The sequence below is a fragment of the Mesocricetus auratus genome, unplaced genomic scaffold (genome assembly GCF_017639785.1).
Source record: "Mesocricetus auratus isolate SY011 unplaced genomic scaffold, BCM_Maur_2.0 Super-Scaffold_100018, whole genome shotgun sequence".
NCBI classification, from domain to species: domain Eukaryota; kingdom Metazoa; phylum Chordata; class Mammalia; order Rodentia; family Cricetidae; genus Mesocricetus; species Mesocricetus auratus.
This window is the reverse complement of record NW_024429199.1, coordinates 17,112,361-17,134,524: the sequence shown is the minus strand read 5'-3', so window position 1 is coordinate 17,134,524 and position 22,164 is coordinate 17,112,361.

Genomic DNA, 22,164 nt, shown 5'->3' with positions numbered 1-22,164 from the left:
CTTTAGCTTCTTTGTCAAAAATCAGGTGTTTGTAGGTGTGTTGGTTAGTATCAGGGTTTTCAATTACATCCCATTGGTCTACCTCTTTATTTTTGTGTCAATACCAAGCTGTTTTCAGGACTATAGCTCTATAATAGAGCTTGAAGTCAGGGATGGTGATGCCTCCAGAAGTTCCCTTATTGTACAGGGTTGTCTTGGCTATTCTGGGTCTTTTGTTTTCCCATATGAAGTTGATTGTCATTCTTTCAAGGTCTGTGAAGAATTGTGCTGGAATTTTGAGGGGGATTGCATTGAATCTTGAGATTGCTTTTGGCAGATCGCCATTTTTACTATGTTGATCCTACCTATCCAAGAGCATGGGAGATCTTTCGACCTTCTGGTGTCTTCTTTAATTTCTTTCTTTAAAGACTGAAAGTTCTTTCTATACATGTCTTAGGGTTACTGAATTATTTGAGTTAATCTTGTGCCCTGCCACTTTGCTGAAGATGTTTATCAGCTGTAGGAGTTCCCGTGTAGAGTTTTTCTGGGGTCACTTATGTAAGCTATCATATCATCTGTAAATAGTGAAAGTTTGACTTCTTACTTTCCAGTTTATATAGCCTTGATATCTTTTTGTTGTCTTATTGGTCCAGCTAGAACTCCAAGTACAATATTGAAGAGATATGGAGAGATTGGACAGCCTTGTCTTGTTCCCGATTTTAAAGGAATCACGTTGAGTTTCTCTCCATTTAGTGTGATGTTGGCTTTTGGTTTACTATATATTGCTTTTGTTATGTTCAGATGTGTTCCTGTTATCCCTAATCTCTCCAGGACTTTTATCATGAAGGGGTGCTGGATTTTGTCGAAGGCTTTTTCAGCATGTAGTGAGATGGCCATGTGGTTTTTCTTTGATTCAGTTTGATTATATGGTGGATAACATTGGTAGATTTTCCTAATCTGAACCATCCCTGTATCCCCGGGATGAAGTCTACTTGATCATGGTGGATGATTTTTCTGATGTGTTATTGCATTCGATTTGCCAGTATTTTATTGAGTGTTTTTGCATCAATGTTCATGATGAATATTGGTCCTTAGTTCTCTTTCTTAGTTGCATTTTTTGTGGCTTGGCTACCAAGGTAATTGTAGCCTTGTAAAGAGTTTGGCAATGAACCTTCTGCTTCTATTGTGTGGAACAATTTGAGGAGTATTGGTATTAGCTCTTCTTTGAATTTCTAGTAGAATTCTGCACTGAAGCCATCTGTGCTTGGCCTTTTTTTGATTGGGAGACTTTTGATGACTGCTTCTATTTCATTAGGGTTTATAGGTCTGTTTAAATTGCGTATCTGTTCTTGATTTAATTTTGGTAAGTGATATCTATCCAGAAAATTGTCCATTACCTTTAAATTTTCAAAGTTTTTGGAGTACAGGTTTTCAAAGTATGACTTGAAGATTCTCTGGATTCCCTCAGTGTTGGTTGTTATGTCCCCTTTTTAATTTCTGATTTTGTTAATTTGCGTGTTCTCTCTGTGCTTTTTGGTTAGTTTGGATAAAGGTTTGTCTATCTTGTTGATTTTCTCAAAGAACCAACTCTTTGTTACATTGATTCTTTGTATTGTTTTCTTTGTTTCCACCTATTGATTTCAGTCTTCAGTTTGATTATTTCCTGGTATCTACTCCTCCTGGGTGAGTTTTCCTCTATTCATTCTAGAGCTTACAGTTGTGCTGTTAATTCTGTAGCGTGACTAATCTCCAGTTTCTTCATGTGAGCACTTAGTGCTGTGAATTTTCCTCTTAGAACAGCTTTCAAAGTGTTCTATAAGTTTGGGTATATTCTGTCCTGATTTTCATTGAATTCTAATTCTAGGAAGTCTTTAACTCTTTTTTTTAATTTCTTCTTTGACCTAGGAATTGTGCCATTGCACATTTTTTCAATTTCCATGAGTTTGTAGGGTTTCTGTGATTTGTTTTGTTGTTGAATTCTAACTTTAAACATGGTGGTCTGATAAGATACAGGAGATTATTCCAATTTTTTTGTACCTTTTGACGTTTGCTATGTTGCCGAGTATGTGGTCAATATTAGGGAAGGTCCCATGTGGCGCTGAGCAGAATGTGTGCTCTTTTGTCTTTGCATGGAATGTTCTATAGATGTCTGTTAAACCCAAGTGGGTTGTAACTTCTGCTAGTTCCTTTGTTTCCTTGTTAAGTTTCTGTCTGGTGGTCCTGTCTAGTGGTGAGAGTGGGCTGTTGATGTCTCCCAGTATAACTGTGTGAGGTCTTATTTGTTATTTGAGTTTTATTAATGTTTCTTTAATGAATGCATGTGCTTTTGTATTTGGCACATAGATGTTCAGAATTGAGACTTTTTCTTTTTTTTTTTGGTTTTTCGAGACATTGTTTCTCTGTATTATTTTGGGAGCTGTCCTGGAACTCACTCTGTAGACCAGGCTGGCCTCCAACTCACAGAGATCCTCCTACCTCTGCCTCCTGAGTGCTGGGATTAAAGGTGTGCACCACCAATGCCCAGCGAGACTTCTTTTTGATGGAGTTTTCCTGTGATGAATATGAAATGACTTCCTTTATCTCTTTTGATTGATTTTAATTTAAGGTCTAATTTGTTAGATACTAGGATAGCTACACCAGCTTGTTTCTTGGGTCCATTTGATTGGAGAATATTATCCTAACCCTTTACTCTGAGGTAATGTCTGTCTTTGAAGTAGACGTATGTTTCCTGTATGTACCAGAAAGATGGGTTCTGTCTTCATATCCATTCTGTTAGCCTGTGTCTTTTTATAGGCAAGTTAAAACCATTAATATTGAGGAAAATTAAGGACCATTTAGTGTTAATTCTTGCTTGTTTTTGATGGTGGTATTGTGTGTAAATTTACCCCGCTTTTTCTTTTGGCTTTTGGGATTATCTATTGCCTATGTTTTTGTGACTGTAATTAACTTCCTTAGGTTAGAGTTTTCCTTCCAGTTCTTTTTGTAGGGCTGGATTAGTAGATATATGTTGTTTAAATCTGGTTTTGTCATGGAATATCTTGTTTTCTCCATCCACAGCAATTGAAAGCTTTGCTGGTTATAGTAGTCTGGACTGGCATCGTGGTCTCTTAGTGTTTGAGGAATATCTACCCAGGACCTTATGGCTTTCAGAGTTTCCATGGAGAAGTCAGGTGAAATTCTGATAGATTTGCCTTCATACGTTACTTGGCCTTTTTCCTTTTGCTGCTCTTAATATTCTTTCTTTATTCTGTATGTTTGGTATTTTAATTACGTGATGAGGTGATGGGGAAGTCCTGTGTATATGTCAATAAATCACTGTTGGCCAATAGAGAAGCAAGATAGATGGGACTAGGAGTTGAGGAGGACTCTGGGTAGGAGAAACACAGGGAGTCACGATGTAGCCCACCAGAGAAGTAAGATGTCCGGAACTTTTCTTCGGTAAGAGAAATAATTAGATTAACAATTATGGGGTAAATAATTAAGTCAGAGCTAGCCAGTAAGAAACAAGCAATGTCAACAGCTTCATAATTAATACAGTGTCTTGTGTGTGATTTGGGAACTACAACGTGGCAGAGCCCAGGCGACTGGTGGGGAAAACCCAAAGCGGCTGGAAAGAAAAAGGCTTCATGCTACAATGAGGGGTCTTTTTTGTGATCCACTCCATTTTGTGTTCTGTAGGCTTCTTGTACTTTCATTGGCATGTCTTTCTTTAGGTTGGGAAAGTTTTCTTCTATGATTTTTTGAATATGTTTTCTGTACTTTTGATTTGGGTTTCTTCACCTTCTTCTATACCTATTATTCTTAGGTTTGGCCTTTTCATGGTGTTCCATATTTCCTGGACATTTTGTGTTAGGGATTTTTTGGACTTAAGATTTTCTTTAGTTGATGAATCTATTTCTCCTAGTGTATCTTCAATACCTGAGATTCTGTCTTCCATCTCTTGTATTCTGTTGTTATGCTTGAATGTGTAGTTCCTGATCGTTTACTCATCTTTTCTAATTCCAGAATTCCCTCAGATTGTGATTTTTTTTATTGTCTGTATTTCAGGTTTCAAACCTTGCACTGTTTGAATTGTTTCTTGCAATTTTTGGTTTGCCTTTTCTTCCATTTCTTTAAAGGATTTTCTAATTTCTTCTTTTAGGGTCTCTATCATCTTCATGAATTCATTTTTTTGTTAGTTATCTTCTGCTTCATCTGTGTTGGGATGTTCAGGTCTTGCTGTTGTAGAGTCCCTAGACTCTGGTGGCAATATATTAGTTTTTCTGGTTTTGAATATATTATTATATTGTTATCTTCCCATTCTTCCAGTGGGTGCCAGTGGGGTCTCTTCTTCTCCTGGTTGGTATGTATCCAATGTTCTCTTCTGGTGGGTCCAAGCAGGTCCAGTATTCTGATGGGTCTCAAGGCGGGTGCAGGCAGGTCTGAGGCACTCCCTGCTTGGTGCACCTGGGGCAAATCGACCTGCCTGCAGTCCCTAGGCTAGGAGATTCAGAGTGGGCAAGCAGAATTTGGGCCTGAGGCAGTTCTAGAGCTTTCAGATGTGTTGTTAAATTACTAATATGAAATTTCTTCATTTTTTTAATTATAGGAAGTTATTGCTATGAATTTGTCCCTTCAAAATACTTTTGCCATGCCCCATAAGTTTTGATTGTTTGTGTTGTCTTTCTCTTTTCTTTTGACCTTGTTTCACAGTCTCCTCTTCAGTGGTCATGAATTATTGCTTTTGTCTAGACTCTTGTCTCCATGCTTTCCTAGTTGATACCCAAATTCTCTTGCATGTAATTTGTACCAACCCTCTGGATAGGTATCCCTCTGTCTCCACAGAAGCTTAAACTTTAGTTGACTTTCTTTGTGTGCAGCACTTGGTGGCTTGGTTAGAAAAGTTCACATTCCAGAGACTAGAGAGATGGCTTGGTGTTTAAGAGAACTCACTATAGTTGTGGAGGACCTGGGTTCCCAGCACCCACATGGTGACACCCAACCACCAATAGCTTCAGTTTCAGGTAATCTGGTGTCCTCTCTGACCTCTAAAACCACCAGGCATGCACATGGCGCACTACATGCATGCAGTCAAACCACTAGCACATACAGAAAAAAAAACCTTACAGACTCTGGTGATGACACATTAAGAAGAAAATAAAGGACAGAGGCTGGGAAGGGACCTTAGTCAGTGAAGTGCTTGCTGCTCCAGCATGAGGACCCACATTTAATCTCTAGAACTCACCTTGTTGAATGTGATGGGATGCGTTTGTCATTTTTGAGCTGAGGATGTGAGGACAGTCGATCCCTGGTGCTCACTGGTCAGTCAGTTTCCTTGGCTACTCATTCTAAGTCAATGAGAGACGTGTCTCAGAAAACAAAATGGATGGCTCTTGGGGAATGACACTTGAGTTTGATCTCTGGCTTTCACATGTACCTGTATACACATGTTTACACACACACACACACACACACACACACACACACACACACCTAAAAAGTAACAGAGAGAATATTGGGACGAATGGGGATTTCCCCACTCCCTCAAATATTGTCAAGGTATATATTTATAGATTTAACGATTATGGTAAGAAATCAAACAAAAGTTCAGACACACACACATAGAACCTAGGCTAGATACAAATTATACCTGGGATAATTATACTATTTTCTTGTATTGGGAACTTAAGTGTTTCATGATTTTGAGTTCTCATTGAAAAGAAATAAAAAAATTCAAATATAATAAGACATACTTAGATCTCAGAAGTTTGTCAAACCATTAGAATTAGAGTGTAAGTTGGTAAAGGGCAAGAAGCGTAATAAAAATAATTTTCACATTGTTGCAAATGACAAAATATGTTTAAAGCATACGTTATCCAGAGTAATATAACAGCAGTCACTCTTACTGTAGACATGTTTCCCTGAATGCTTTTAAGTAAGAGCAATTCATTTCAAAAGAAAGCATGTCATTAAGAAAATGGCTATGATAACATTTATGATGAATGGTGCCAACTCATTTCGGGGCTTAGAATTTTCCTATGCTTGCTGAACTTATTTTATTGGCTTTGGTCTCGTTTTCTCAGTTGGAATGGGAAGACTAATTTCAGCAAAGCATTGTGAGAACTGGAAATGGAAGATAACCATACAGGTGCAGAGAATAAGAAGGGTTTTCACTCACTTGGGTTAACCTGCCGTGGGAATCTTCACTTTCTCCTAAAGCTATAAAGAGAACGACATCTGCATATTGCAGCCTGTTCTGATGAGTTATGAGAAAGGATGGAAAGACTAGCTCTGAATTGCCTTGTGCTGTGTGTATGCATACTTCATGCTATTGCCTGTGTGTGAGTGTGTGTGTGTGTGTGTGTCTTTTTCCTACATCGGTTGCATTTGTGTAAAGGCCTTTCTCCAGTATTAAACACTTCTTCACTTATAAACCAACTGTATTATGTGACACCCTCCCTGCCACACACAGACACACACAGACACACACACAGATACACACACACACACAGACACACACACACACACACACACACACACAGAAACCATAGCTGTGTCTTAGTGCCTCATCCCCAGCAGCATCTTGACAGAGAAGGTAAGCAAACTTGGCAGCATTAATCATAGAGATGAAATTGTGGTGGGAAGAGCGAGATGGAGCAATACCCAGAGGACATTCTCCATTCACCTTACAGATGACAGGGAAATGGTGACAAGAACTGGAAGGGTGGAGCTGCAAGCCACAGGCAAGTTGGAGAAAGAGGGCGTTCTTCTAGTCAGGGAAACAGTTCTCTTTCGGGAAACTGGAGATGGCCTGAGCATTTGTGAGGTTAGTCCTGCAAATGGGAGGCTGACTCTGTGGGCTTCGTGGAATGTGCAGAATGCGTTTGATCAGTTTCCCCACTTAGGGTTGAAGACAGGAGCACAGAAAGAATGTGGCCAAAATAGGCTGAAAAGACGAGTAAAGTCCTGGGGAATAAATCTTAGCTTGGATTCAGAGTCTACAGAATATCCCAGTTGAAATCTTTGAAGTAAAAAAAAGACTCTTTGTAATTTTCAGTGTATGAACAGTTCCCAGGATATTCTAGTATCTATACAAGCATGAGCAGATATGCTGTGACTCACTTTCCCCCAGCACCTCCCGGAATGAAATACTAGTTCCCAGGGTCATTAGGGAGTACAACATGGGAAGGAAGATAATGATGGCTTTTATAACCTTGTTGTTTCCCTGACAACCAAGAGACATTAGAAAAATGGCTCTGAAAAATGAAAGACCAATAGCTTCACTTTTCATTGGGAAATAGTAGGAGACTATTTATAGATTTTATTGCCTTTATCTTTCCTCTCCTATGAGTTCAAGAACTTTTCAGGCATTTCCTTCATGATATTCCCAGGGAATCCTGCATCTTGAAGCCAAGAGAATGCCAGAGTTGTAGTATTTTGGTCCATGGGTAGGTCACTAGCCTAGGGTTATTTGGTGTGTTAGAGGGAAAGCTGAGACAAAGTCAGACCTGATCTAAAGTTCTGGGCAAATAATAGAACCTGTCATCCTGACACCTGTGTATGGATACCAGATACTTTTACAACAACCAGAGGGCAGTGGCATGGCCAGTGCTCTTCTTTTTATAGACTATTTCATTAGAGCCTATCTTCTGGTGAACACTGAAGACATGGAGTTTTCACCTACCTCTTCTTAGTTATGCTGGTAAGGTTAATCACTTGTTCTAGGGCCAAGTTTACTCCATCCCCAGAAGACTGGCCCTGCTTCATCTGTGGATCAGAACAGGACTATTTTTAGGCTCAGAGCAGATGATATGAAAAGTGAAGTGATAGACAAATATTTAACATTGGGCATTGTTACCCTATTAGACAGTGCAATACAAGGGGTGTCTACAAGCTTCCAGGTAAATACCAGACAGATTTCTCCAGATGAGGTCACATTTATAGGCTCTAAGGGTAGAATGTGGTGGCTTTAGGGCCATCCAGCAGAACAGGCTCTGGTCTCCCTTCCCAAGCTGTAGATATACACACTTACAGAGCTCATATAGCCTTACTCTGCTGGAATTCTTATCAATGATTATTGATTAACTACCCAGCTCTTTCTCTCATGTTGTCTCTCTTAGCAACAGGATATCTTCAGCAATAGGGCCTTTGTTGGGAGGGTAACCAATAGCATGGGCAATATCCTGTAATGTTTAGGGGTATAGTCCATGAAATTTCATTGGTGTTGACCTACTTTATTTGATATATTTTGTTGCCTCTCTCAGGCATCACCTAGGAGTTGATGTCTTAGATGCAGAATTAAATCAGATGGGCTGAAGGTAATATAACTACAGATAACTTTCAAAAAAATGTATGTAGGTATTTTTTATAAATTTTATTTAAATTAGAAACAAACTTATTTTACATATCAATCCCAGATCTCTCTCCCTCCCATCCTCCCATGCCCCCTAATGACACCCCCATCCCATCCCCCATCCAGTCTCCAGGGAGTGTGAGGTCTTCCATGAGGGATCATCAAAATCTGTCAAGTCATTTGTGTATCTAGGCTAAGATACTATCCTTCAATGGTAAATGGGCTTCCCAAGTCCATTTGTGCACTAGAAGTATATTGATGTTCCACTGCCAGAGGCCCCTTAATTGCCTGACACACACATTCAGGGGGCTTGGTTTGGTCTTATGTCGGTTCCCCAACTGAGTTCCCATTTGTTCAGGTGAGCTGTTTCTGTGGGTTTTCCCAACATGGTCTTGAGTGTTGTCCATCACTCCTCCCTCTCTGCAACTGGATTCCAGGAGTTTGGTTCAGGTTTAACTCTGGGTGTCTGGTTCTGCTTCCATCAGCTACTGGATGAAGGTTCCAGTATGGCATTTAAGGTAGTCATCATTCTCATTATAGGGGAAGGGCATTTAAGGTAGTCTCTCTACTATTGGTTAGGTTCCTAATTGGGGTCATCCTTGTGGATCTCTGTACAATTCTCCAGTGCCAGATTTCTCTTTAAACCTATAGTGGCTCCCTCTGCTGATGTGTCTCTTTTATTGCTCTCTTCTACTCCTCTCCCCTCTTTATCTTCCTGATCCCTCATGTTCTCCTCTCCCCCTTCTTCTCCCCTCCTCCTTCTCCTCCCTCCCTCACATCTCACCCCATGCTCCCAATTAGCTCAGGAGATCTTATCCCATTCCCCTTCTCCAGAGGATCATATTTGGCTCTCTTAGGGTCCTCCTTGTTTCCTAGCTTCTCTGGTGGTGTGGATTGTAGGCTGGTAATCTTTTGCTCTATGTCTAAAATCCACATATGAGTGAATACATACCATGTTTGTCTTTCTCTGACTGGGTTGCCTCACTTAGGATGGTTTCTTCTAGTTCCATCCATTTGCCTACAAATTTTAAGAATCCATTATTTTTTTCTGCTGAGTAGTACCTCATTGTGTAAATGAACCACATTTTCTGTACCCATTCTTTGGTTGAGAGGCATCTAGGTTGCTTACAGGTTCATGCTATTACAAATAATGCTGCGATGAACATAGTTGAACATATGCCCTTGCTGTATGAATGTGTATCCTTTGAGTATATGCCTAAGAGTGGAGTTGCTGGGTCTTGCAGCAGACTGGGCCCCTTTTTCTGGAAAAACCGCCATACTGATTTCCGAAGTGGCTGTACCAGTTTGCACTCCCACCAGCAATGGAGAAGTGTTCCCCTTTTTCCACATCCTCTCCAGCATAAACTGTCATTGGCGTTTTTGATTTTAGCCATTTTGACAGGTGTAAGATGGTATCTCAGGGTTGTTTTGATTTGCATTTCCTTGATGACTAAGGATGTTGAGCAATTTCTTAAGTGTCTTTTAGCCATTTTAGATTCCTCTATTAAGAATTCTCTGTTTAGTTCTGTATCCCACTTTTTAATTGAATTATTATTTCTTGAGTTCTTTGTATATCTTGAGAATCAGCCCTCTGTCAGATGTAGGATGGGTGAAGATCTTTTTCCATTTTGTGGGCTGCCGTTTTGTCTTGTTGACTCTGTCCTTTGCTGTACAGAAGCTTCTCAGTTTCAGGAGGTCCCATTTATTGTCAATCTCAGGGTCTGTACTACTGGTGTTATGTTGAGGAAGCAGTCTACAGCACCATTTCCCTCAAGGGTACCTCCCATTTTGTCTTCTAAGAGGTTTAGTGTGGTTGGATTTATGGTGTGGTCTTTGATCAATTTGGACTTAAGTTTTGTGCATGGCAATAGACATGGATCTATTTGCAATCTTCTATATGTACACATCCAGTTATGCCAGCACCATTTGTTGAAGATGATTTCTTTTTTCCATTGTATCATTTTAGCTTCAGGTGTTCATAGGTTTGTGGGTTAATATCAGGTCTTCAACTCATTTCCATTGGTCTACCTGTCTATTTTCCTGCCAATATTAAGCTGTTTTCATTATTATGGCTCTAAAATAGAGCTTGAAATCAGGGATGGAGATGCCTCCTGAAGTTCCTTTATAGTAGAGTGTTGTTTTGGCTATCCTGAGATTTTTGTTTTTCCATATAAAGTTGTGTATTGTTCTTTCAAGGTCTGTCAAGAATTGTTCTGGGATTTTGATGGGGATTGCATTGAAACTGTAGATTGCTTTTGGTAATATTGTCATTTCACTATGTTGATCCTACCTATCCAAGAGCACAGGAGATCTTTGAATTTTCTGGTATCTTGTTTAATTTCTGTCTTTAGTGATTCAAGGTTCTTGTCATATAGGTCTTTCACCTGTTTGGATAGAGTTACCCCAACATATTTTATGCTGTTTGTGGCTATTGTAAAGGTTGATATTTCTCTGATTTCTTTCTCTGCCCCTTTATTGTCTACATATAGTAGGGATGCTGATTTTTTTTAGTTAATTTTGTACCCTGTTACTTTTGCTGAAGGTGTTTATCAGTTGTAGGAATTCCCATGTAGAGTTTTTTGGGTCACTTATGTAGATTATCATATTATCTGCAAATACTGAAAGTTTGACTTCTTCCTTTAAAATTTGTATTTCCTTGATCTCCTTTTGTTGTCTTATTGCTCTAGCTAGAACTCCAAGTACAATATTGAAAAGATATGGGGAGAGTGGATAACCTTGTCTTGTTCCTGATTTTAGAGGTATCACATTGGGTTTCTCTCCATTTAGTTTGATGTTGGCTGTCAGTCTGCTGTATATTGCCTTTATTATGTTTAGGTATGTTCTTGTTATTCCTGATTTCTCCAAGACCTTTATCATGAAGGTGTGCTGAATTTTGTTAAAGGCTTTTTCAGCATCTAGTGAGATGATCATGTGGTTTTTGTTTTTCAGTTTGTTTATGTGGTGGATTACATTGATGGAGATTTTCATATATTGAACCATCCCTGTATCTCTGGCATGAAGCCTACTTGGTAATGGTGGATAATTTTTCTGATGTGTTCTTGGATTAAATTTGCCAATATTTTATTGAGTAGTTTTGCATCAGTGTTCATGAGGATATTGGTGTATATTTCTCTTTCTTAGTTGTGTCGTGTGGTTTGGGTACCAAGGTAATTGTAGCCTCATAAAAAGAGGTTGGCACTGATCCTTCTGCTTCTTTTATGTTGAACAATTTGAAGAGTATTGGTATTAGCTCTTCCTTAAATATCTGGTAGAATTCTGCACTGCAACCATATGGCCCTGGGATTTTTTTGGTTGGGAGACTTTTGATGACTGCTTATATTTTGGTAGTGATTATAGGTCTATTTAAATTGCTTTTCTGTTCTTGATTTAATTTTGGTAAGTGATATCTATCCAGAAATTGTCCATTTCCTTTAAATTTTCCAATTTTGTGGAATACAGGTTTTAAAATGTGATCTGAAGATTCTCTGGATTTTCTCAGTGTCAGTTGTTATGTCCCCCTTTTCAGTTCTGATTTTGTTAATTTGCATGTTCATGTCTGCCGTTTGTTAAGTTTGGATAAAGGTTTGTCTATCTTGTTTATTTTCTCAAAGAACCAACTTTTTGTTTCACTGATTCTTTGTATTGTTTTCCTAGTTTCTACTTTATTGATTTCAACTCTCAATTTGATTATTTCCAGGCATCTATTCCTCCTGGGTGAGTTTACTTCCATTTGTTCTAGAGCTTTCAGTTGTGCTGTTAATTCTGTAGTGTGATTATTCTCCAGTTTCTTCATGTGAGCACTTAGTGCTATGAACTTTCCTCTTAGCACTGCTTTCAGAGTGTCCCATAGGTTTGGGTATGTTGTACCTTCATTTTCATTGAATTCTAGGAAGTCTTTAATTTCTTTCTTTACTTCTTCCTTTACCCAGGAGTGGTGCAGTTGAGCACTATTCAATTTCTATGAGTTTGTAGGGTTTCTGCAGTTTGTGTTGTTTTGAATTCTAATTTGAAGCCATGGTGGTCTGATAAGATACAGTGGATTGTTCCAATTTTTTTTTGTATCTGTTCAGGTTTGCTATGTTGCCAAGTATGTGGTCTGTTTTAGAGCAGAATCCATGTGGTAAGAAGAAGGAATATTCTTGTGTGTTTAGATAGAATGTTCTATAAATGTCTGTTAACCCCAACTGGGTCATAACTTATGTTAGTTCCTTTGTTTCTTTGTTAAGTTTATGTCTGGTAGTCCTGTCGAGTGATGAGAGTTGGGTGTTGAAGTGTCCTACTATAAGTGTGTGAGTGTAGCAAGCCACCCGTGTGTGCACAGCTACAGCGCTACCATACTTCATACCATCCGAGGCTAAGGGCTAAGGATGAAAATAAAGACAAAGACAACAGCTCATTCTTACAAGGAGAGTGGAGTGGTGTTTATTATTATGAGGGTAGAGCCTAATATACCAAAGTCAGGTATGGCAGAAAAACACCAAGGTCAGAAGCCTATGATCCCAGGGCCCTCCAGCAAAGGGTTGGCCAAAAACAGGAATTAGCATTTAGACAATAAACAGGAACTTGCATGCAGGCCTTACTGGGAGAAGGGGATGAGAAGCATTTTGCTAAAAGCTCCTAGTAACAAGTGGTCAACAGACCCCCATGGGAGAAGGGTGTAACATGTGGGGTTTAATGTATGATTTGTGTTTTAGTAATGTTCCTTTTACAAAGGTGGGAGCCTTTGTATTTGGGGTATAAATGTTCAGAATTGAGAATCCATCTTGACGGATTTTTCCTGTTATGAATATGAAATGACCTTCTTCCTTTGTTTTGATTAATTTTAGTTTGAAGTCTAATTTGTTAGATACTAGGAGAGCTATACCTGCTTGTTTCTTGGGTTCATTTGATTGGATAATCTTTTCCCAACCCTTAACTCTGAGGTAAAGTCTGTCTTTGACATTGAAATGTGTTTCCTGTTTTTTTGTTTTGTTTTTGTTTTTTGTTTTTTGCTGAGACAGGGTTTCTCTGTGCCTTTGGAGGCTGTCCTGGAACTAACTCTTGTATACCAGGCTGGTCTCGAACTCCCAGAAATCCACCTGCCTCTGCCTACCATGTGCTGGGATTAAAGACTTTCAGATTTTCCATGGAGAAGGTGTAATTCTGATAGGTCTGTCTTTATATGTTGCTTGGCCTTTTTCCTTCGCCACTCTTAATATTCTTTCTGTATTCTGTATGTTTGGTGTTTTGATTATGTGGCAGAGGGGACTTTTTTTGGTTCAGTCTATGTGGTATTTGGTAAGCTTCTTGTACTTTCATATGCATGTCTCTCTTCAGGTTGGGAAAGTTTACTTCTATGCTTTTCTTGAATATGTTTTCTGCACCTTTGAGCTGGGCTTCTTCTCTACCTACTATTCTTAGGTTTGGTCTTTTCATGGAGTCTCATATTTCCTGGATAATTTGTGCTAAGGATTTGTTGGATTTAAGATTTTCTTTGGTTGATGAATCTATTTCTTCTAGTACCTGAGATTCTGTCTTCCATCTCCTCTTGTATTCTTTTGGTTATGCTTGCATCTGTAGTTTCTGATCATTTAACCTACTTTTCTATTCCCAGCATTCCCTCAGTTTGTGTTTTCTTTACTGTCTCTATTTCAGTTTTCAGGTCTTGAACTGTTTGAATTCATCTGTTTGATTGTTTTTTTTTCCCTTCGGTTTCCTTGCCTTCGTTAAGAGATTTGTTAATTTCTTGCATTATTTTTTGGTTTATTTTTTCTTCTATGTCTTTAAGGGATTTTCTTACATCCTCTTTGAGGGGCTCTATCATTTTCATGGAGTTGTTTTTAAGGTCGTTCTCTTCTGCTTCATCTGTGTTGGGATATTCAGGTCTTGCTGATGTAGAATCTCTAGACTCTGGTGGTGTCATATAAGTCTTTTTGTTGTTGGTTGTGTTCTTATACTGTCGTCCTCCCATCTCTTCTTCTAGTGGTTACAGGTGGGGTTTCCTCCCTCTCCTGGTGGGTGTGGGTTCAAGGTTCTGTCCTCTCCTCTCTCCCAGAGGGTGGAGGGGCAAAACAGGAATGGCAGCTGATTCTGGATGCTTTGTTCTGCCTCCAGATCCCTCTGGTGGATTTGGTAGCAGGAAGGGTCTGGCTCCACAGGTTAGGGGACTCAGTGAGGGAAAGGTTCAAGTATGTGTTTTTAAAGATCTATTTTATTAGTTTTGTGTGTGTGTGTTTGTGTGTGTGTGTGTGCAAGGTACCTAATACCTTTTTCTGGCTTCTATAGGTGTACACACACACACACACAAACACAAACACACACACACACACACACACACACACACACACCCACCTTTATCACTCTCCACCTATTCCTTTGAGTCAGCGTCTCTCCCTGAACTTGGGGACTATGTTTTTCTCTACTAGATTGGAAGTCAACAAGTTTCAGGATCCTTTGTCTCTATTGCCGTTGGAGCTAAGGTTACAAGTATGCATAGAATACTGACTTGTTGAGGTATTTTATACCTTGCTGATCTGTTTTTTTTCTTTTTTAATATCTCTGCTTTTAGAAAAATGCATTGAACACAAGCACAAAGAAACAAACAATAACTATAAATTACTACTACAAATTACTATTGCAAAAATAAATGGAACATTCCCATAGCACCCAGAGAGTAATTCAATTCAGCTTCTAAGAGTAACTAACAATTTTGCTGTTGATTTAAATGTGATATTTTTTATTCACAAGATTTTAATATTAATGTTTTAATAGAATGAATAGTTTACTATAGTTGTGAAATGTATTTCTAAAACTGAAAATTGCTATCATAGGGTATTTGGGGAAACAAAAATTATTAGAAGTTTTTTTCCAGTTTTTTTCTAATTAAACCTAACTATAAGCATGAAATCCACTCAATTATAAGATGCTTGGGTTGACATGGTTTTTGACAAATGAACTCACACTCACTGTCAGACCTGTTTGTTTGTTGCCCAAATTCAAGTCAGATATGAAGCTCTCTCATTCTCTCTGTTAGGTACTCTCCATTCTAACCTTTAGTCAGTGATAGAGGCAATTTTTCGAATAGAATCGACTCTGTCTTACTGTGCTAGAATGAGAAACGAAGGCAAAACACCCATTGTCTGAGTCAGACATGCAGCCTACACTTATAGGTGAAGAAACATATTGATTCTATTCCATGGAGGGGCAGATTCTTGGAAGGAAAACAAAAGTAAATTACCTGAGTGAAGAAAGCAAATGTAAAGAAAAATTTAAACACTTAAAATTGTCTATGTGAGTGAGAACCACTGGACTGTCTCAGACACCATCAGATCATCTTACTTAAGCTGTTCTCATGGGATTTCAGGCAAAGGTACTGAAGAAACCTTGTTGACTGAACTGGTTTTAATAACCTCTGAAGGATATGCTTAGCATTACAAATCTCTATGCTCATTTCTTACACTTTTAGAGAACAGACATGTCATGACTTTGTTTCCCAGTAAACAGACTCTTGTAACGCCATTGAGGTGGGAGGGGGGGTAGGGGGACCAACAGCAACCTGCATTTTGCAGAGAAGAACTAAATTACAATAGTTTAAAGAAGAGACTGGATTATTTTCCTTGGGAGTTCTTACAGTCCTGGTAGATTTTTGGGGGACTGTTTCAGATTGGGCAAGATGTCAATTCTTACCAAAATCTACAGACAAACAAACAAACAAAACAAAAAGCAATTATCTGTGCATAAAGAAGACATTTTAAAGAAAAAACACAACAGGCTCAGGGAAGTGAGGGCAGAGAACTTCTTAGTGGAACCGCTGGCGTCATTATCTCTGCGGCCTGACTCCAGACCACAGGCCTGGCCAGGGAATCCACCCCAGGATGAATACTACAGCCTGTGGTCTCCCATTGAATACTGAAATCTGCCTGTGAGATTCTTTGAAATTAATGCATGAACATCTGTTGACTGTGAAGCGCAAATATTGCAGTAGCTACCCTATTTAAATTATTTATTATTAGTAGTAAAATGTTCAAACAACCTCCACTGGCATTAAAATGTTTCATAATGATAATACTAATACTAATAATAATATTAGACTTATACTTTTCTTAGGTCTTCTGTTAGCTGACCTTTTCCTAAGTATATGCCATAAAACTATCTCATTGTATTATATATGTTATCTTCCGGTAACACTTGCCAAAATAATAAATGTGACTTCTGTAACTTGCAGAGTTCTCCACCTAATCCATACAGTAACTCTGTTGGTTTAGGTTAATGTGGATACCACATAAAGGTAGAATCTGTGAGTGTGGGAGGTTATGAAGAATTGCCATAAGTTGGAGACGGTGGTTCAGACCCCCTATATTTTGTATCCAGATCTGCATCACCTGTGTCCCCTTTGCCAGCTGCATCCCACCCAGGTTCTGCATCTGACCGGCAGCGTGTTGTTTTCTATGAGTCAGTGGAGGAGCCCAGACCAGTTCGTGTTCTGAGCGAGAGGAACAACAGAAAGCAAGGCAAAGAGGGATTGGAACTCTCTGCTCCCAAGAGCACCTAAGAAAAGTAACTCCTCATGGAAAGGGAGTAAGGGTTTCCATGGAAAGCATTATCTGTTTTCTTTGGATGTATTCTGATAGTAAGTCAATGTGATGTGGGCATGGGTACCACAGTAGAAGCAGTAACAGAAAATATAGATCCTGCAACTTACATAAAGCTTTAAGCAAACATGAGTGTAGATCTCAGTGCTCCTCTAAATGGAAACTTTTGGTCCAGTGATTGGAAACTTTCTTGATTATTATTATTTGAAGTGGATCCAAGTCAAACAAAACTTCCTTGCATTCTTGGGTCCACTATTTCACTTTTAGTAGCAAAAAAGCTACATGAAGGGGCTGTGTCTATTTTTCTTAACTTTGCTTTCCTTTTTGGTCACTTAGCCAGAGTTGAGGTGGTGAGGTGCTGGAAAATGTTCTCCACACGTGAGTGTAGGACTGGGTAGGAAAGAAAGGGAGGGAGGAATGGAGAGGGGGTGTGAGCACAAGTGCTTGCTACATCTGCATATGTGAAATAACTGTAAGCGGAGCTTGTTAAATAGCCCAAGACTGTTGAGACTAAGGTTTGGCTTTGGCTGTGTGTAGTTGTTATTTCAATGATGTAAGTTCCACACACTAACTATTGGGGGATGTTTTTGAGACATTAGTCAGGCTGTGGTATCTCTATGGCAAACTAAGAATCCATATCCTCAAGTCTCCCAAAGCCTACAGTTCCTATCTGGTATGTCTGGTTTCAGGTATGGCTAAGGCAGTGCCATGTCTGTTGGGAATAATGTCCAAGCACGTGTTGATGTCAATATTGAAGGCAGACTTTATTAAGTCAGAAGGATAGAAAGCACAAGAAACAGTGACTGACATCTTCCTGCATGGCAATTTGGAGTTACAAGGAAAGCTTTTTGTCCTAGAGCTTCTATTGCTGTGATTAAACACCACGACCAAAAGCAACTTGGGAAGAAAGGGTTCATTCTGTCTTACAACTTGTAGTCCATCGCTCAGGGAAGTCAGGGCAGGGGTGCAAGGCAGGGACCTGGAAGCAGTAACTGTTGGAGAGGCCATGGAGGAGCATTACTTTCTGGTTTACTCCTCTGGGCTTGCTCAGATGATTTCTTACACCACCCAGGACCACTTCTCCAGGAGTGGCACCACCCACAGTGGAGTTGGTCCATTCCACATTAATCATGAATCAAGAAAATGTCCCACTGGCTTGCCTACAGTCTGTCTAGTAAGAGCATTTTCTCTACTGTATTTTCCTCTTCTCAAATGACTCTATCTTGTATCAAGTTGAGGAAATGTGGCCAGCACACACTGTTTTCAGTAGAGTTTAAGATGCCATGAATTTTCACAGGGTGCTACAAAGAACTGAGAACATTGATTTTAATAAATAATCTGTTGAAGTGAAATTAGAACATTAGAAGCCTGAGCACTCAACAATTGTAATCCTTCCAAAGAAAATTATCCTGTTAGGTCTTGAAGATCACAGAAAATATTTAGGGATGGGTCAGATAATCATTCTGCAGGCAGAAGTACTGCAAAACTTAAAAAAAGCCACACATGCTTGATCAAACAATTGCTAGCGGAAATTTATTCAAGTATACAAGAGTACATGCGATTAGTTATTGCAAGAATTGTTTTAAAATTTGTTCATATAGTTAAAGACAGGAACAAAGAAAACATTGAAAATCAGAAAATTGTCAAATAGAACAAACATATAATAGATTCACATTTCAACATTAATGTGGGATGGAAATATATGTGTCTATGGGATACCTGTATGCAAATATATATGACTTTTAAACATTCAAACTCACAGAAAAATTGAAAGAATGGTGTGAAAATATCTGTTGATGACTTGTTCCTCTGTGCATGTTTGTGCATGTGTGTTTGTGTGTGAGTATGCATCTGTATATAAGAGTGTTGTGTGTGTGTGTGTAGGTGAGTATATATATATATATATATATACGTGTATGTGAGTGTGTGTTTGTGTGTACCTGTGAGTATATACATATATGTGTGTGAGTGCATGTGTATATAAGAGTGTGAGTTTGTGTGTACCTGTGAGTGAATACATATGTGTGAGTACATGTGTATGTTTACATAAGAGTGTCTGTGTGTGTATAGAATTGTGGGGACACCAGACCTTGAGCAGAAACCCACTTCCCCTTTGGCCTGGGAGCAGGCATCTATGTATTGTTTACTGAAAACAATTCAGTGCTTTAAAGCTTGATAGGGCTCAGATAGGGCTGGCTCACTGAAATACCATGCCTTCCACACCTCCTATGGCTAGATGCCTCTTCCTGCCCCCTGTGGTGTCTCCCTGATTCTGGGGCCGGAGATTAAACCACCAGCCAGGAGGGTGAGAAGTGGAAAGAATGGTATGTAAATGGATGGCAAAAGTCCTTAAAAAGGGAAGCTCTTTTTTCTTGGAGAGACTTCTCCAGAGATTTCGCCAGAGACTTCTCCTGAGATTTCTCCTGAGAGCTCTCCTAAACTGACTTGGGAAGATAAAGTTTTCTTAAAGCAACCGACCGGTCTCTGTGTCATCTATCCCGACCACCTCGCTACATTCTCGGATGCAGGCCGCACAGCAGGTGCGACATATATATATATATATATATATATATATATATATATATATATATATATACGTGTATGTGAGTGTGTGTTTGTGTGTACCTGTGAGTATATACATATATGTGTGTGAGTGCATGTGTATATAAGAGTGTGAGTTTGTGTGTACCTGTGAGTGAATACATATGTGTGAGTACATGTGTATGTTTACATAAGAGTGTCTGTGTGTGTATATACATGTATGAGTGTATATATATTTGTATGAGTGCTTACATATATGTCTCATATATGTGTGTGCATGTATGTATAAGATTGTATATGTTTGTGTGTGATCCTGTGAGTATATACATATATGTGTGTGAGTGTGTGCGTGTATATGAGAGTGTGTGTTTATATTTGTGTAAGTATACGTGTGTGTATGTGTATATATGTGTGTGTGGTTTGGGGGAGGATAAATACCTACATTTTAAAGACATATTTTGTTCCTTGTAAGTAAAAGGGATGATATTTTGAGCTATTGAGGCACAGTCAAACTCTACTGAGCATAAAGAATTATTATAGAGATCTCAGTTGTATTAAAAAGAAAACTGAATGCACACACAAGGCAAAGTCTGGGAAGGCATCTGTCCTAAGGCACTCACGGTAGTTGTGTCAGAATTGTATGAGTATAGGTGATTTTATTGTTCTCTATTTCATTTAACTGTTTTCTCTGGTCTTCAGTGTGAATAACTGTAAAGATTGCACACCTTAAAATATAATAAAATGGGTTGATTTAACTGATATGTGACAGTCTGACTTTCATTTACACTCCCTCCCTCCCTCCCTGCCTCCCTCCTTCCCTCCCTCCTTCTTTGTTTATCTTTTTAAAATTTGTGTTTTGAGATAGGCTATCCCAATATGGATCCTGCTGGCCTAGAACTTGTGATCCTTTTGCCTCATTTAACCTCCAGAGTATTGTGATTACAAGTAAACACCCACTGACTGTTCCTAGCTCACCCTGGCTATTGTAAATAGGTGAATACAGTACACTTGTTTTCTTTTGCTTTCTTGCTTTGATGACACTAGTATTTAACACATTGCTCATTTGGTACTACCCTACTAAAAACAATAATACCAGCTTTCACTTTTCATATATCCCTAGGAAGGATCAGTTAAGTTAGTTCAAAAGTAGAATTCTTTGGTCTTCTCCCAGAATGTAAAAATATACATTTTAATAAGCACAGTGTACCAGTAATATAATTCAAAATAAAGTCATCACAGAGCTTAAAGAATTTGTCTGCTTCTTGCTTCAGAGTCGCATAAAAATGCCACAGGTTTTCCGTCATTTATGTATCCTTCCCAGCAAATGACATATTATGCTTGTGGCTGATGATGACTTGGTCCCCTTACAGATGTCCCTTAGCTATCTCAGTAAAGAAGTGGGCTTTGTTTGCATAGTCACTGGACTCTGCTGAGTGAAGGAAAGAGCAACCTAGGCTCATGCTATCTGTTGACACTGAAGGTCAGGTGGCAGAGCCACGGAAGACCAACAGCTATGGCTCTAGGGTAAGCCTTGGAAAAGTATGTTGGCTACATGACAGACTTGAAGAAGGCCAAATTGCAGGCTCATGCTGCCTCTGTTATGGATACGAAGCCTGTTGTTGCTGGAAGCAAAGGCTGCCACAGGCGTTCCGTGGAAGCTGACCAGGCAAGAGGCAATGGTGTTGGGCTCGCTCCTTGGGGAAGGCTTCATTTCATCAGTGGGAAGGCAGACAAACTGGTGCAAAAGGAAACCCACACCTAGTAACTGATACACAGCAATGACGTCTTGCTGGGAGATCTGAAGAACAGGGCCAGTGGAATATTGCATTCCATTAACTATTAGCAGGATGTGAGGGATTAATAGGGAGTTGATGTGGGCAGCTAAGAAGTATTGACTAGCTTTAGAAACTCAATGAGTTTTGTGAGTGTGTGTGCCTGTAAATAATAACCATAAGTATTTTATTAAATTATTATTAGTATTATTATGAGATTAGAGTCTCAAGCAACCCAGTCTGAGTTTGAACTCTATGTAGCTGAGGATCACCTCCAACTCGTTATCCTCATGCTTCTCTCTCTCTCTCTCTCTCTCTCTCTCTCTCTCTCTCTCTCTGAGATTACAGATGTGCACCATCAGATACAGATTTGTGCAGTGCTGGGGAATCAATTCAGGGCTTCATGTTGTTAGGTCGGCATTCTACCCATGAAGCCACATTCTTAGCCCCCATATATCTTTCCCATAGGAAATACTCTAAGACAATATTTCTGGAGAAAGTAGGGAGGCTGGCTCTGGGAAAAACACTCTGAATAGATTCTGTGATTATTTTGGTATCCAATTTCTATTTACAAGTCCGTCCTCACCAGCATAAGAGCCCCAGCTTTGTTTCTGCTGTATTTCTAGCGATGAAGAATATATTCTCTGTATATCTGAATTCAATTAGCCCACTCTAATAACCCTCCGCAGAGCTATAAGAGCTCTGTCTCAGTGCTGGGGCACATGGGCTGAAGCTTTTAAGTCATTCGCAGACTGGACACATGAACTTGAGCAGACCCCAACCCTTTGAGTTTCAGTTCTGTCATCTGGAAGTAGGAGTCCTAAGCTCCTATTTGACCTAGGTCTGGTTATCCAGTCAGAGAAAGAAGGAAATCGGAACTAACAGTTGTTAACTCGGGAGGCAGAGGCAGGCGGATCTCTGTGAGTTCGAGGCCAGCCTGGTCTACAAAGTGAGTTCCAGGACAGCCTCC